This window comes from Monodelphis domestica, chromosome 1 (assembly GCF_027887165.1).
Source record: "Monodelphis domestica isolate mMonDom1 chromosome 1, mMonDom1.pri, whole genome shotgun sequence".
Taxonomy (NCBI): domain Eukaryota; kingdom Metazoa; phylum Chordata; class Mammalia; order Didelphimorphia; family Didelphidae; genus Monodelphis; species Monodelphis domestica.
The window spans coordinates 600,305,983-600,324,030 of NC_077227.1; the positions used below are offsets into that span (position 1 = coordinate 600,305,983).

The 18,048-nt window shown below is 37.8% G+C and overlaps 1 protein-coding gene across 1 annotated transcript in view; it reads right to left on the reverse strand.

Annotated features, from left to right (window-relative positions):
• PROM2 (prominin 2) overlaps window positions 1-17,719 on the reverse strand; it is a 49,159-nt gene extending 31,440 nt beyond the window's left edge. Inside the window, exon 1 of the mRNA XM_007476546.3 lies at window positions 17,607-17,719. The gene's annotated coding sequence lies outside the window, so the exon portion shown is untranslated. The remainder of the gene's footprint in view (window positions 1-17,606) is intronic.
• Between the last annotated feature and the right edge of the window lie 329 nt (window positions 17,720-18,048).

The following is an 18,048-nucleotide window of genomic DNA, read 5'->3' on the forward strand; positions in this document are numbered from 1 at the left end:
ATTGCATTGACACTAATGGAGAAGTCCATTCGATTACGTTCGATTGTACCACAGTGTGTCAGTCTCTGTGTACAATGTTTTCCTGGTTCTGCTCCTTTCGCTCTGCATCACTTCCTGGAGGTCGTTCCAGTCTCCATGGAATTCCTCCACTTTGTTATTCCTTTGAGCACAGTAGTATTCCATCACCAACAGATACCACAACTTGTTCAGCCATTCCCCAATTGAAGGGCATCCTCTCATTTTCCAATTTTTGGCCACCACAGTCATTCATTTCTTTTAAAACCTTTACTTTCTGTCTTAATATTAATTCTTTTTTTAAATTTTATAGTATTTTATTTGATCATTGCCATGCATTATTCATTAAAGACAAAGATCATTTTCTTTTCCTCCCCCCCACCCCCCGTAGCCGACGCGTGATTCCACTGGGTATCACATGTGTTCTTGATTCTAACCCATTGCCATGTTGTTAATATTTGCATGAGTTTCATTTAGAGTCTCTCCTCTGTCATGTCCCCTCAACCGCTGTAGTCAGGCAGTTGCTTTTCCTCGGTGCATTTGGGGTTTTCTTGGCAAAGGTACTGGAGTGATTTGCCATTTCCTTCTCCAGCTCAATTGACAGATGAGGAGATTGAGGCAAACAGGATTAAGTGACTTGTCCAGGGTCACACAGCTAGTAAACATCTGAGATCAAATCTAAACTTAGGAAGATGACATTCTTGACATCAGGCTCAATAGTCTTTCCACTATGCCATCTACTGTATGACAAATATTGTTCTAAGCAATGGGGATACAAAGATAGGCCAAAAATGGTCCCTGCCTTCAAACAACCCAACTGATAGTTTCACGGGGCAGACAATCTGCAGCAAGTACTACATGCAAGATAAATAGGAAATAAAATAGAGGGAAGAACCCGAATTAAGAGGCATTAGGAAGGGCTTCTTGAATAAGTTCTCTGTTCCTCTATGGCTTCCTTCCACTCCTATTCCAGTCTCTGACTCTGTTCTAGCCTTAAAGAGGTCCAGCTAAGTTTCCTCCCTGGGTTTCTTCAAGTCATTGGCATTAGGAACCATAAAGGACTCTTCTTAGAGGCTGACCAGTATGACCATAGACTGTCAAAGCTGGAAGGAACTTGAGAGCCCAACTAGTCCAATCCTCTCATTTTCCAGATGAGGAAACTGACCCAGGGAGGGGAGATGATTTGTCCAAAGATAGCCAGTGACAAGAGGAGAGCTTACAGCATAGGACTCCTGTTTCCCAAAACAGTGCCTTTGCATTATGCCACACTTAAGTCCTTCAAGTCCCTTCCTGAGCCTTCAGCAGCTAAAGATTCACTAAAAAAATGTTTTTCTATATCTCCACACCTCACCTCAATGTCTTACTCTTGAGAATATGGACCCTGGAGGCCCATCCCAGTTTCTATTTCTCTCTCCAACATTCACATTCCCCACTTCATGTCCACACCTATTAACAAATAGACAAACACTAATTATGTTGTTTGGACCCAGCATCCACATACCCCTATCTGCACACTGTTTATCTTCTTGCCTTACATTTACATCTGTAGGACTCAAACTACCTTCACACCTTTCATCTCCCAGATGTAGGCACTGGGAGTGACTTCCCACCACAGAGCTAAGAATAGAATTTCGTTCTCTTTATTGTTAGTCTCCAGGTTTCTCTGCCTATCCTCCCCATCTGTCTGTATCTCCCCCTCAGTCAGTCTATTCAACTCTGATATCTCCCCCCTGTCTATGAGAACAGAATTCAAGATCATTCCGTTCTTCCAATCCCCCAACCCCATTCAGATTGTTAAGAGAAAATTACCCCTCTATAGATGACTTTCTAACTTTAGTACTTGACTTCCCAGCCCAAAGAATATAAAAAGCCTCTTCCTAGGCATTCTATAATCCATTTCTAGAATAATTAGTAACAGTCGAGTCCCTGTTTTTATCTCAATTGTATTTTCTGATGTTTCTGGATTATAGGGATTGGGAGGAGTTTTAAGTTCATAACTTGATCCGTGAGGCCATGGTAAATGCATCTAAGCCTTTAGGAAACTAGCTTCAGATGCTCACATGCCCCTGCTTTTTACTTGTCATGTTATAATTAGAACAATTACTACTGCTATTGTTTTTAGAAGCTCCACATTAACGACACGTTGTACTTGGACAATTGCTTTCACCAGAATTCAAAACATTTTTTTACAAATGTGATCTCTGGCCCCCTTCAGCATCCCTGGGGAGCTGGGAAGTAATAGGCAGGGATTTATCCATTTGATGGATATGGGGGAAATTGATACATGAAGTTGAATGGTGGCTTGTCCTAGCAGTGATGGCAAACGTTTTAGAGATAAAGTGCCCAAACTGCAACCCTCACATCCCATGTGAGCCCCTACCTTACCCCAGACAGGGGAGGGAAAAAACACTACTGGGTAGAAGAGTGGGTGAAGTGAAGAATGTCCTCAAGCACAGTGGAGAGGGGAAAAGGAGCAGCTCCCTCCAGCATCCATGCCATAGGTTTGACAACACAGCCTAGGGTCTCAGAGCTGAGTCAGTGGCCATACCAAGGAAGAGAGTTTTGCTTCTCTAATTTCTGCAGTCTTGATAGACCAACCAATACCAAGAACAGCCTATTCCTCCTTTCTTCGCTGTCCAGACTCAGGACCAACTAACCTCACTTTTGTGTGCCTGAAATCCTCTGGGACATCAGAATATTTCCTCTGGGACCCCTTTTTTGAACTTCAGAAAGTGGCTCAGAGGGTGTCTAGAGGGGGCTGGACCTGAGAGGTGGTAGGAGGAGGAGAAGTTAGTGCTATAAATGAGCCTGCTGGGGCTTGGGACCAAAAATGCCGTGTGTGGGCTAGCCAGCCAGCAGGAACGCCCTTGTGGCTGTCATCAAGGGCTCTGGCAGATTAATAGGCACTAAGGCAAGCTTGGAGAAGAGAAAGGTAAACACTAAGAAGGAGAAAGGAGGGTGGGGACAGAGGCCACCTATGGTCTATCCCATCACACTGGACCTACTTGGGAGACAATGGAATTCATACAGATCTACCAGGACCTTCCTTCTCCACAACGTTACAGAATCACAAAATTTCAGAGTTGGGAGGAAAGTTAAAGGTCATCCATTCTAACCTAATTCTTAGCAAATGAGAAACTACATTTGCTACAGCATAACATAAAAGCATCATCCAACTTCTGCCTAAAGGTCTCACTACCTCCTCAATCAGGTCATCATTCTTTCAGATAGTTCTCTTTATTAGAAAATCCTTCTATTAAGACTTTAAGTTGCAGAAGAAAAGCATATGATCATTCATGTAGTTTGATGTTTTTGAGAACAAACCCACATAAGTCATCGGCATTTCTATAGATTTCCAACAAAAATCAGTATCAAGAGTCAGAAAGAGAAACTCCATTTTAAATCACTCTAGACAATATCAACTAGTTAGGAATCTGTCTGCCAGGACAAACACAGGAATTATATGAACACAACTACAAAACACTTTTCACACAAATAAAACTAGATCTAAACAATTGGAAAAACATTAATTAGGGGCAGCTGGGTGGCTCAGTGGATTGAGAGCCAGGCCCAGAGACAAGAGATCCTGGGTTCAAATCTGGCCTCAGAAACTGTGTGACCATGGGCAAGTCACTTAACCCCCATTGCCTAGCCTTTACCACTCTTCTGCTTTGGAACCAATACACAGTACTGATTCTTAGATGGAAGGTAAGGATTTAAAAAACAACATTAATTGCTCATGGGAAAGACAAACTAATATGATAAAAATTATAATTCTACCTAAATTAATTTACTTATTTAGGGCCACACCAATCAAACTAACAAAAATTATTTTATAAAACTAGAAAAAAATAACAAAATCCATCTGGAAGACAAAAGATTAAGAATATCAAGGGAAATAATGAAAAAAATGTAATGGATGGTAGCCTAGCAGTACTAGATCTTAAACTGTACTATAAAACAATAACCATCAAAATAATCTGGTACTAGCTAAAAGATAAAAAGGTGGATCAATGCAATAGACTAGAGGCAAATGACCTCAACAATCTAGTGTTTGACAAACCTAAAGATCTCAGTTTTTTTAAATAAGAACTCCATATTTGACAAAAGCTGCTGGGAAAATTGGAAAACAGTATGGCAAAAATTAGGCTTAGATCAATACCTCATATCCTATACCAAGATAAATTCAAAATGGGTATAGGAATTAAACATAAAGAGTGATATTATAAATAAATTAGGTGGATGTAGAATAGTTTACCTGTCAGATATATGGAGAAGGGAAGAATTTAAGACCAAATGAGAGATAGAGAACATTACAAGATGTAAAATAAATAATTTTGATTATATTAAAGTAAAAAGGTTTTATGCAAACAAAACCAATGCAACCAAGATTAGAAGAGAAACAACAAACTGGGAGAAAAAAATTCATAACAAATTTCTTAGTTAAACACCTAATTTCTCAACTGTATAAAGAATTAAGTCAAATTTATAAGAAATCAAGTCGTTTCCCATTTGACAAATGGTCAAGGGATATGAATAGATAGTTTTCAAATGAAAAAATCAAAACTATCAATAATCATGTGAAAAAAATATTCTAAATCCCTCCTGATTAGAGAAATGCAAAGCAAAACAACTCTGAGGTGCCACCTCATGCCTAGCAGATTGGCCAATATGACAGTAAAGGAAAATAATAAATGTTGGAGGGGGTGTAGCAATATTGAGACACTAATGCATTGCTGGTGGAGTTCTGAAAATTGATCCAACCATTCTGGAAGGTAATTTGGAATTATGCCCAAAGGGCTTTAAAAGAATTCATGTGCTTTGAATCTAGCAATACCGCTCCTGGGTTTTTATCTCAAAGAGATTTTTTTTTAATGGGGATGAACCTGTTTGTACAAAATTACTTATAGCTGTACTTTTGTGGTGGCAAAATTTAGAAAATAAGATAGCCTTTGATTGGGGAATAACTGAACAAATTGTGGTATGTGATGGTGATGGAATACTATTGCGTTATAAGAAATGATGAATCAGTTGTTTTCTTTAAGAAATGGAAAGACCTACATGAACCAGGAGAACATTATATACAGTAACTGAAACATTGTGGGATGATCAAATGTAATAGATTTTGCTTCTAATAGCAATGTAATGATCCAGGACAATGCCAGGGGTTTTATGAGAAAGAATCCTATCCACAGCTAGAGAAAGAATTGTTGGAGTAGAAATCCAGAAGAGCATATGATCTATCACTTATTTGCATGGATATATAATTTGGGGTTTTGGTTTTAAGAAATTACTCTATTACAAAAATGAATAATATGGAAAGAGGTTTTGAGTGATAGCACATGTATAACCCAGTAGAATTGCTTGTCAGCTCTGGAAGAGGGGGAAGAGACAACATGAATCATGTAACCATGGGGAGGGGATTAAAAAATATTTTTTAAAGAGCTGCTATAAATATATTTTCTACAAGTAGGTCCTTTCCCCCTTTTAAAAAAAAAATCTCTTTGTGATACAGACCTAGTAGTAGTATTACAGGATCAAAATATGCAGTTTTATATCCCTTTTGGCATAGTTCCAAATTGTCCTCCATAATGGTTGGATCAGTTTACAATTCCACCAACAATGCATTATTATCCCAATTTTGCAACACCCTCTCCAGCATTTATCATTTTATTTTGCTGTCATATTCACCAATCTGACAGGTATAAGGTGGTACCTCAGAGTTGTTTTAATTTGCATTTCTCTAATCAAGAGTGATTTAGAACATTTTTTCATTTGATGATTGATAGTTTTAATTTCTTCAACTGAAAACTGCTTGCTCATATCCTTTGGCCATCTACCAATTGGGAAATGACTTATATTCTTATAAATTTGACTCAGTTCTCTATGTCTTTGAGAAATGAAATATTTATCAGGGAAATTTGCTGTAAAAGTTTTTTTCCTAATTTGTTGTTTTTCTTCTAATCTTGGTTATGTTGGTTTTGTTTGTTGATCTCTCTTTAATTTAATATTATCAAAATTATTCATTTTGCATCTCAGTATGTTCTCCTATCTCTTATTTGGTCATAAATTCTTCCCTTCTCCATAGATCTGACAGGTAAACTATTCTATGTTCCCCTAATTTGCTTATGGTATCACCTTTTGTGTCTAAAACATATACCTATTTTGATCTTATCTTGGTATAGGATGTGAGATAATGGTCTATATCTAGTTTCTGCCATACTGTTTTTCAGTTTTCCCAGCAGTTTTTGTCAAATACTGAGTTCTTATCCCAAAAGCTTGGATTGGGAAGTTTATCAAACATTAGATTTCTATGGTCATTTACTACGTATATTGTTTTTTTACTCTGTTTCACTGATCCACCATTCTACTTCTTAGCCAGTACCAGATTGCTTTGATGATTATTGCTTTATAGTTCAGTTTGAGATATGGTACTGCTAATCCACCATCTTTCACATTTTTTCCCATTAATGTCCATGATATTCTTAATCTTTTGCTTTTCCAGATGAGTTTTGTTATATTTTTATAAAATAATTTAGCAGTTTGGTATGGCACTGAATAAGTAAATTAGATAGAATTGTCAGTTTATTATATTAGCTTTGTCTATTCATGAGCAAGTAATATCTTTCCATTTGTTTAGATATGATTTTATTTGTGGGAAAAATATTCTACAATTGTGTTCATATAATTCCTGCATTTATCTTGTCAAGTAGATTCTCAGGTATTTCATATTGTCTAGAGTTATTTTAAATGGAATTTCTCTTTCTATCTCTTGCTGCTGGACTTTGTTGGTAATATATAGAAATGCTGATAATTTGGGTGGATTTATTTTGTATCCTGCAACTGTGCTAACAGTATTAATCATTGATTCTCTAGGATTCTCTAAGTATACCATATCATCTGTAAAGAGTGATAGTCCAATTTCTTCACTGCCTACTTTAGTTCCTCTAATTTCTTTTTCTTCTCTTATTGCTAAAGCTAATGTTTCCAGTACAATATTAAATAATAGTGGTGATAATAGGCACCCTTGCTTCATCTTTGATCTTACTGGGAAGGCTTCTAGCTTATCCTCATTACAGATTATATTAGCTGATGGTTTTACATGCATAATACTTGTAATTTTAAGGAAAAGTCCATTTATTCCTTTGCTTTCTAGTGTTTTTAATAGGAATTGAATTAAAATTTTATTAAGTTCTGTTAGATTTATGGTTGGACTGAATATTTGATTGGTGGTCACCAGGGACTTAATTACTAAATCCCAAAACAAATTACTCAAGTAAATGAAATTTATGGTAGTTTATTTTACAATAGAGGGAGAGAGAGCACTCTGGCTTCCTCTGAACCAGTTAGAAATTCTACAGCACCAGTCAGGGGAAAGGAGTCTCAAGACGATGGGCCTTTCTCGGAGTTTCACACCTCCAGAAAGGACAAGGAAGTAAGTCAGCCTTAACACTCACCAAGGTGACCATCTAAAAGGAAAGCAGTCTGAAGTCTCCTGCATGAGCTCCTCTAGGGGTCCAGTTCCATAGTCAAGTGTCTTCACGCCAAGTCTGAGTGTCTGTCTTCCAGTCTCTCCTCAAATGTCTGTCTTTCCTCCAGCTCCAAGTGACTGTCTTCACTCCAAGTCCAACTGATTGTCTTCCAATCCAACTCTAAGTGACTGACTGAATGATGATCTCTGAGTGTCTCTGTTTCCACTATTTAAAGACCTTTTTCTCTTGTGTTACCTCCCCTAATTTTTACATCTACCAATCACAGCAGATGCTCCTCTCCAGGACTGCCCACTCTTTCACACATACCTTTATGTGGTTGGTTCACACCTTTTGTAGTTATTTCATACCTTTTTGTGGTTAAAATGGGTAGATCTTTAATTACTGGGTTTACACTTTGGGGATTAAAATCTAAAAATAGACAGGGTATTACAATTTAATCTTCACAATAAGGAAGAGCTAAGTACCTTCATTGTCACAATCAGGGGAGAGCTAAATTCAATCTTCACAGTTCCTACTATATGCCAGAAACTGTGTTAAGTACTGGGGAAACATAAAGAAGCATAACAGAGTCCCTGACTTTAAGAAACTTACAATCTAAAGGAGGAGACATCATGCAAATGAATACATCCAAAGTAAGCTACATATAGGATAAATAGTAAATAATTAATAGAGGGAAAGTCCTAGATAGAAGAGACATTGGGGAAGACTTCTAGTGAAAGATGGGATCTTATGGCTTAAAAGGAAACCAGGGAAGGAAGGAAGTAAAGCTGTGGGATAATGTTCTAGTCATGAAGAATAGAGAAAATGCCCAGAGTTGAGAGGTGGAATATCTTGTTCCTGGAACATCCAGGATGCTGGAATCTAGTGTTCTTTGGGGAGCAGAATCCAGATTCAATTTATCACCTTGGAATCTCTTGACTATACATTCAGACATAATCTACTGGAGCCTCATACGACTTACATGATAAAAAAAAAAGAGGATGTGGAATGGAAAGGCAACTAATGTTGCTTCCTAGGAAGTTCAGATAGTTCAGATAAAAGTTCAGATAAAAGGAGCATATGAAAAAAACTCCATGAGATCCCTCAAAGTCTTTTACTTGCTCTTGGTCTAAGGTATCCTGACCCTAGTCCCTTCTTTCAGTTCAACCAATCTGAACAACCCTGAAAATTAGTACCCACCACATTTTCATCCTTGCTATATTCCCTTTCCTAGATTTTCAGTTGCTCCGGATGCCATCTGTTTCTGAGTATTCACCATCTCTCTCCCCATCTCAATCCCAAGTCACCATGAAGCCTACAGCATCTACAACAGGGTATAAGAATTATTGGAGTGCTAAATAATTATGAATCAATAAACATAGTCAGTACTGGTCTTCTTAACCTCAATCCTATACTTAGTTTCAAAACCTCATCCTAGCAACTAAGTATCATCGCCAGGATCAATTTAGAGTCTCACCTCGCATGCAAGTTCCCTCAACATGGTCCCCAAATCAAAATGGTCTCTTCTTTCCAGAAAGCTTTATATTCCCTCCATCCTCCTCCTCTGTGTCATTGCCTAGTACATTAAGATGATATTAATAAGTATATGGCTTTAAGCCCATCAGTAAGGGTCACCAATGCCTGGCTCCACCCTGGTGCCACCCACATATCCCTACTATAATTACTACTTAGTGATTCTGGACCTCCCATATCAGAGAGGCATCACTGTAGAAAAGGTAAAACAAATAGGCATAACCCACAGCCCAGAACCATAACTCTGGATTTACATGGTTCAAGTTCAATCTAGAGAGGCTTCTCACATAATTCTTCCTTTGGTCTATGTTTTCATCCATGGTTTCTCCTGGGAATATCATGTCTAGGTTTGCACAACAAAAGGAAGAAGACTTTCAGCTCCCATGTAGGCACTCAGCCTAAACCTTTGAATATCTACTAAGATTTATTAAACCTGACAAAAAACAAAAACATAAAAACAAAGGACTCCTATCCCAGCCTATAAATGGTCAAAATGACTAGAAGCCTAGATAGTCTTCCAAACTTATGGTACTACCCTGGGTTGAACCCAAAAACACATAGGAGGAAAACACTCAAGATTGTTATATGGCTTAGCAAATCACTGCTTCAGTGAGCCTCACCTTCTCTTAGTACCCCTAGGGACAAATCTGAAAATTGTACACAGTATATATCCTATAGAGAAGTAGGAGGGGAATAAGGCAAGGGGAAGAGAAGAAAGGAGAGGGAAGTAGGAGGTGGTGATTAAGAGCAAAATACTTGTAAGGAGGGACAGAGTGAAAGGAGAAAAAGCAGGATCAAAAGGGGAAAATAAGATGGAAGGTAATACTCATTTGGCAATCATAACTGTAAATGTGAGTGGAATGAACTCACCCATAAAACAGAAGCAGATTAAAAACCAGAATCCTATGATCTGTTGTTTACAGGAAGCACATTTGAAGCAGAGAGACCCATACCGAGTAAAGGTAAGAGAATGGAGCAGAATTTATTTGTGTATTATTTGAAATTTTAAAAAGCAGGAGTAGCAATCATGATCTCAGACAAAGCTAAAGCAAAAATAGATCTGATTAAAAGAGATAAGGAAGGAAATTACATATCACTAAAAGACAATGAAGTAATGTCAGTACTAAATATATATGCACCAAATTGTTTAGCCTCCAAATTTTTAAAGGAAAAATTAAATGAGCTTCAGAAGGAAATAGACAGTAAAACTATACTAGTGGAGGATCTCAAATTCCCTCTTTCAGATCTAGAAAAATCAAACCAAGTAGTAAAGAAAGTAAATAAAATTTTAGAAAAGTTAGAACTAATAGATCCTTAGAGAAAACTGAATGGAAATAGAAAGGAATATACTTTATTTTCAACAGTGCATGGCACCTATACAAAAATTGACCATCTATTAGGGGATAAAAACTTCACAAATGCAGAAATAATAAATGCATCCTTTTCAGGAAATGAAATAAAAATTATATTCTGGGCTTTAACACCAATACTTGTATGACCTTGGGCAAGTCACCTCATTTCTATGGGTCTCCATTTCTCTATAAAATAAGGGTATTGGATTGATCAGCAACAAGGCATAACTTAGAAATCATAGTCTAAAAAATCTCTGGTTTCTTGAGTCACTGAGATGTGCCCTCCATTTTTACCAAGCTTGTCCATATTATCCCTTTTAGATAGCCATCCTTGAAAGAATATAATATTTTGGAAACTGTCTCAGTGGGAGAGATTTAGTCAATACCTGGTATCTCCCAATCTATGACAATGGATATAGAAAACCAGTCAAATGCAACTGAGTAAGACTTTTCCATTCTCTATAAAACCACTGTTCTGAAGGACTGAATCCAACTAGGAAAAAAAGATTAAAATTGAGTATAACTTGGAGCCTCAAATCTAGAAGGAAGCTTCTTGCTTCTTCATATAGTGCCTTCCTTTTCCTGCTGTGCAAATAAGATCATGTCACCACCACCCCCCTCCTTTCAATAAATTCCAGTAGCTCCCCACTACTTGAAAAATCAAACATAAAATTCTCAGTTTGATATTTAAATCTCTTTAAAATCTGGTCCCTTCCTACCTTTCCAAACTTCCTTATTCTTTTACTCCCTTCCTCATACTACATGATGGAAGGATACTGACCTTGGAGTTCATCCAATACTTCATCTCCCTATTCAATTTTTTTCACTAATTGTCCCCTGTGCTTGGCATGCTCTTTCTCCTCATGTCCATGATAGTCTTCTCTGTTGGAAACTTCTGTTGTGAGGGTCCCCCCCCAAAACAATCCCTGATATCTCCCTCTCTATAAAAACAGATGCCTTCTGGCTTCCCTGGATTCTTCCAAGACGTAGCTTAAGTTCAACTTTTGCAGGAGGTCTTTCCCAATTCTTCCTGCCCTTGCTCGTGGCTTCCCTCTGAGATTGCATTTCACTTATATTGTATATATATATGTTGTGTACAATTTTTGGCATATTGTCTTTCCCATTACAAAATGATAAGATTGTTAAATTTTTCAGTGTGAGCATTTATAACTTGAGAATCAACAAACACTACAACTCAGAGATTAATTTATTGTTTTATTGATTGTCTAGACTTCAGAAAGAGATAAAGAAAAGGTTAATAATGAAGATTAAATTTAAAAGTGTATCATGTGTACATTTTTTAACCCTTACCTTCTGTCTTGGAATTAATACTAATTCAGAAAAGTGATAAGGGCCAAGTAATAGGAGTTTGGTGACTTGTCCAGGAATCACACAGGTAAGAAGTGTTTGAGGTCACATTTGAACCCAGGACCTCTATTTCCAGGCCTAGCACTCTATCTGAGCCATCCTTCTGTTACTTTTTTTTTAAGAAAAGCCAATTGTTAAATATTTATTGGCATACTCTTAGCAAGATTATCCTCCATATATCATATGTGTGGTTGTGTGTATAAAATATATAAGATAGACATGTAGATATATTGTATATTTGCATGTTTTCTCCTCAATTAAAATATAAGCTCCTTGATGGCAGGGACAGTTTTTGCCTCTGTATCCCCATACTTAGCACAAAGTAAACACTAAATGGAGTATATGGGGTGTTCAGGGGGACTAGACCTCTGGGGGGAAGGCTTGCTGAACCCTTTTCAGGGCAACTCATCCACCTTAGGTGTCTACCTATTGCCCAGCTCTCCCTTGTGGCTCCAAGAAGCTATAATATGTGCAGGGGTCACACCCTGGTAAACCCATCTCAGTACATAGCCTAAATCAGTTGAAAGATTTTACACCCACTGATGAGTTCGAGGCTGTCTACCTCAAACATGGGAAGCCTTTCCCTGGAGTAATAGGTAAATAAGTACAATTTATTCCAATGGCCGTTGAAGGGAGCTGAAGCAGGCTCTGTGGAGCCCTTGGAGTTTGGTTAGACCTCAAAGATTCCAAGGTCATCTACTGAATCCTGGACCATTGCCAGTTGTGCTGACTTCTGTCTTACTATTGGACTTTGATGACCTGGAAGAGAGAGTGAGGCTGATGACTTTGTGCAACTCTGCCAAACAGAAATTAAATTCATATGCAAGTCAAGACATTACTCATTCATGATGTGACTAGTCTTCTTCAAAAATGAAGTATGAACAACACGGATTTAAATAAATTCTCATTGATTAAATGCCTGACAACTATTACACCTGAGGCCTGTTGATTACCCTTTAGTGGCTGAGACCAGAACATTCTTGATCTTTTCCTTCTCCCCTCATCATCTTGGGTATCATATTTTCACATTTTCCCTTGGGCAAGTTCAAATGCATCCATAATATAAAGGCAGTTGATTTTTTCCCAAGTTTTGGAAATTTTTATTTAATTAATTAATTGAGAATATTTTTCCATGGTTATATGATTCATGTTCTTTCCCTCTCCTCCCCCCACCTCCCTCTCATAGCTGACATGCAATTCCACTGGGTTTTACATGTGTCATTGATCAAGACCTATTTCCATATTATTGATAATTGCGCTAGAGTGATCCTTTAGTGTCTACATCCCCAATTATATCCGCATCGACCCATGTAAACAAGCAGTTGTTTTCCTTCTGTGTTTCTGATCCCACAGTTCTTCCTCTGGATGTGGATCTCGTTCTTTCTTGTAAGTCCCTCAGAATTGTCCTGGCTCATTGCATTGGGGCTAGTAGAGAAGTCCATTACATTTGATTGTACCACAATGTATCAATCTCTGTGTATAATGTGCTCCTGGTTCAAGGCAGTTGATTTTTTAAAAACCCTTATGTTCTATTCAATGAATATGGGCTAGACAATTGAGATAAGTAACTTTCCCAGGGTCATGCAGCTAGGAAAACTCTGAGGATAGATTTGAACCCAGGAACTTCCATCTCCAGACCTGGCAATCTATCCACTGAGCTCCCCTGATGCCCCAAGTCTATTGATTTTAAGATCACTAGCCAATCTGCCTACTGGGTCAAAAACTTTAATGCCCCAAACTGCTCCAACTTCTAGGACACTGTGAACTTTATTATGAAGGTGAAGTTAATTCGGTGATACTCAAAACAAGGCAAATTTATACTTTGACAAAAAAAACAAATGAGTAATTAGCAATGCCAGAATAAAATTATCTATGCTCCCCATCTTAAGAAGATAACCTTGTCAAGGAAATGTCATATCTCTAAGGAAATGTGAAAGGGACAAGAGGGCTTCTCCAGATCCCACAAACCTTCAACAAAGAGGTATCACTGACAATATCCATAACTAATTCATCTGATTCTCTCAAAGAAAAATCACCTCTTAACCAAGCACAGAAACAGGAAGAAGTATAAAAGAACCGGATGAATCTGTAAGAACCATGATCAGGAAGGTTAAATGTCTTTTGAAATATGACATAGATAACACAAAGGGATTTTAAAGCTATATGTTGAGCACAATGATGAACAATAAAGGTCATAAAGCCCTTCCAAAACTGTCTCTGTGATTGCCTCAATCAAGGAATCTTGCATGGATCTAACATATTAACCAGGCAACTAGATGCCACAGTGGGTAGAGTCTTGGACATGGAGTCAGAAAGATTTGAGTTAAAATCCTGATGCAGTCATTTGCTAGCTTTGTGACCCTGGGCAAGTCACTTAGCTTGTTTGCCTCAGCTTCCTCGCCTCTAAAATGAAGATCATAATAGTACCACAAGGATGATTAACTTGGAAAGACTTAGCTACTTTGATCAAGACAATCATCCAAGACAATTCTAAAGAACTCATGATAAAAAATACTTTCTACCTCTACCACAGAGAGAGAACTGATGAACTTTAAGGGCAGATTAAAACATACCTTTTTATCTTTATTTTTTTCCTCCTTTTGTGTTTTTCTTTTGAAACATGGCTAATATGGAAATTTTTTAAAGGTAATAATAGTATCTATTTCATAAAGTTGTTGAGAATAAAATGCATGAAGTGCTTTGCAAACCTTAAAGCGATACATAAATGCTAGCTATCCTTATTATTATTATTAATTATTATTAGAGGCCTGAACTTGGATTCAGAATATCTAAATTCAAATCTTTTCTCATAAATTTATTGGTTGTATATCCCTGGCAAGTCATGTAACCTTTTGGAATGTCAGTTTGCTCATTTGTAAAACAAGAATAAAAATAGTACCTACTTGCCAGGGTTCTTATGAGGATCAAATGAAATGATATATGTAAAAACAATAAACCTTAAAGAAAGAAAGAAGCATTTATTAAGTACCTAATTTGTACTAATTATTTCACAAATATCTCATTTTGTCTTCATAACAACCCTGGGAGGTCGGTACTATTATTATACCCAAGTTACAGTTAAGGAAATTGAGACAAATAGAGATTAAATGACTTGCACAGGGTCTCTAAGCTAGTAAGCGTCTGAGATCATATTTGAATTCAGGTCTTCCTGACTCAAAGCATAGCTATTAAAAAAAAACACCTATATAAATGTTTGCTATCATATTATTACTCTCAAATCTTTTGCTCCCTTGTCCTTACAACGCTCACAGCTTGCCATCTCCATCACTGAATTACTCCCACTATCTATTTCCTCTTCTCTTCCTTACGTGCTCTGAATGGAGCTAGAGAAAATTGAACAAACATGTTAAGTCCACTCTAAAATGTGCAATCTAACCTCATCTGGGCCCTTGCTACAGCAAGGCAATCTTTCTACTCCTGCCTAATTGACATTCTAGCCCAATCAGCACAGCAGCTGCCCCAAATCTCTCCTCCAACCTCCTATGCTGCCCTTTCTACCCACTCTCTGACATAGTTTAGCAAGAGAATTGAGGCCATTTGCTATGAACACTCTCTTCTCCTGCCCTTCACAAACCATCCAACTCCACCTCTTCCTTTATTCCAATCTCTGAAGAGGAGACCCAGTTTACAAAGGACAATGCCTCTATATGCACTTAAAAAAAAACAAACAAACCTTGCCTTCTGTCTTAGAATTAATACTAAGTATTAGTTCCAAGGCAGAAGAGCAATAAGAGTTAGGCAATTGAGATTGTGACTTGTCACCTAGCCACCATTGCATGCATCCTTAATCCCACTTTTTCCCAATTTCTCCAGCAGATTACCATGATCCTAATTCCTCGCTAATCTTCTATTCTCCCCCCCCCCCACCATGTACTAGTTTTTTCTATATTCAAGTCTCTTCTATTCTTTGGAGAGGAAAAAAAAAAAAAAAACCTCACTAGATCTTACCCCTGTGAAATAATATGATTAACTCATAGATTCAGTAGCTATCACCCACTATTTCTCCCCTTTTTCTCAGCCAAACTCATTTAAAGCTATCGATATCTACCTTGACATCCTTTCCTCCTACAGAGGCAGTGAGGAGGTTAGGTGGAAAGAGTATTAGATTTGAAATCAGGAGACTTGAATTCAAGTCTTGCCTCGGTCATTCACTAATTGCATGACTTTGGGTCAAGTCACCTAACCTATTGGTGCCTCAGTTTATTCACCTGCAAAATGAGAATGATAATAATATCAGCCTCAGAGGTTTATTGTTAGGATCAAATGAAATAGTATATGTTAAGTGCTTTGCTGACCTGAAAGTGCTGTGTAATGCATGTTATTCTTTTTTTATTATTCTCTTCTAACCCCTCTAAAATCTGGTTTCTGACCTCATGACTCAGCAGATACTACTTTCTCCAAAGTTACCAATTATCTCTTAATTGTCATGCTAATGATCTTTTCTCAGTTCTCATTTAATCATTTCAATTACAAACAACATAATCTATAAATAGCTGGGAGAAAGATTTTCAAATATAAAGGAAAGAAAATACAAGTAACTCAGAATGATCCTATCCCCACTAAAAAAAATCACAGAAGGTAGTGAAATTCTGAGAAATTCTGAAAATCAAAGCAATCAAAGAATCTCTGAATCTCAAAATTGGAAGAATTCACAGAAATCAAGCAGGCCGACTTATACCCAAAATGTATCCCTACTGTAGCATTACCCAACAAGTGACAATCCAAGCTCTGCTTAAAGACCTTCAGAGAGGAGACCTAAACTACTCCCTGAGGTAGCCCTTCCCATTCTTGGATACCTCTAATTGTTAGGAAGTTTTTCCTTTCCCTGAGCCTAAATTTATCTCTTTTCAACTTCCACCCATTGACCTGCTTCTGTCCTTTGGGATCAAACAGAGCAAGTTTAAAACCTTTGACACACGTTAACTTCTCAAATACTTGAAGATAGCTCTCTAGTTCTCTGAGTTTTTTCTTCTCTGTGTTCAGTTGTTTCAGTCAAGTCTGACTCTATTGCCCCATATGGGGTTCTCTTGGCAAAGAAACTGGACTTGCCATTTTCTTATCCAGCTCATTTCACAGATGAGGAAACTGAGGCAAATAGAGTTAAGTGACTCATTCAGGGTCACACAGCTAGTAAGTGTCAGAGGGCAGATTTGGACTCAGGTCTTCCTGACTTTGAGGCTCAGTGCTCTATCCGCTGCACCACCTCGTTCCTTACTTCCTTGGAGTTTCTACATAAAGTCAAAGATTTTATAAAAGGAAACATCCACCAGATTCACCTGACTCAGCTTTTCAAGACCAAACTAACTTAGGCTCAAAGTCATCCTGGACTATGGGGAGCATAGTCTAGTCCTGTTCTGAAACTAGAAAAGAAAATAAGCCTGGCAGTGACCTTTCAACTCAATATGATCATTGTAATTTACAAGTGACCTAGGACCAGACCATAATGGGAGCTGAGTCCAAGAGATTGAATAAGATAAGGTGAGAGGGAAGTAATGTAACAGAGCAGATAGAGATCCAGCCTCAGACACGGAAAGACCTGGAAATTAATTGGTAGCTTAGACAGTGAACACTTCTGGACTCTCCTTTTGTTTTGTTTTGTTTTTGTTTTTTTGGACAAGAAACTATTTCATGACGTAAGCAACCCCTGATGAAGAAATTTCTCCTACCAATACAGAAAAGTAACAGCTCTTTAATAACTGACATATGTCAAAGGTAGGAATTTCCACCAGTTACATACACTGTCATTAGACTTCCTTGGAACTCTCCAACCTGCCTCCCTTCCTCAGGAAACTCATCCCTGTAAAATTCCATCGTCCTGCAAGATTGAATCTGCCTTGGTACTCACAGCTCATCAGTATCTTCTGCCCCTCTGAGTGGAGATCAGGACCAAGAGCTCAAGGTCTCTATTGAAGGAAGGAGCTCAGTATAGTCTTCTCCCCATTTCCTACCAGCTACAAAGCTGTTGAATTCTTTGGCTTTCTCCTGTACTTCCCCTCTCCCGCCCTGCCCCTTTTTAGGTTCCCTTTTTGGATTGTCTTCCTTAATTAGACTATAAGCTCCTTAAGAGTAAGGACTGTCTGTTTTTATTTGTATTTGTATCTCCATACCTTAGCAAAGTGCCTGGGACACTGTAGGTGCTTAATAAATATTTATTGGCGGATTGACAGGACTTGAACCCATGTCTTCCAGATTCTGAGGCTGGATCTCTATCTACTCTGTTGCATTGCTTCCCTCTCACTTTATCTTATTAAACATTTTTTTTCTAGGACTCAGATCCCACTATGGTC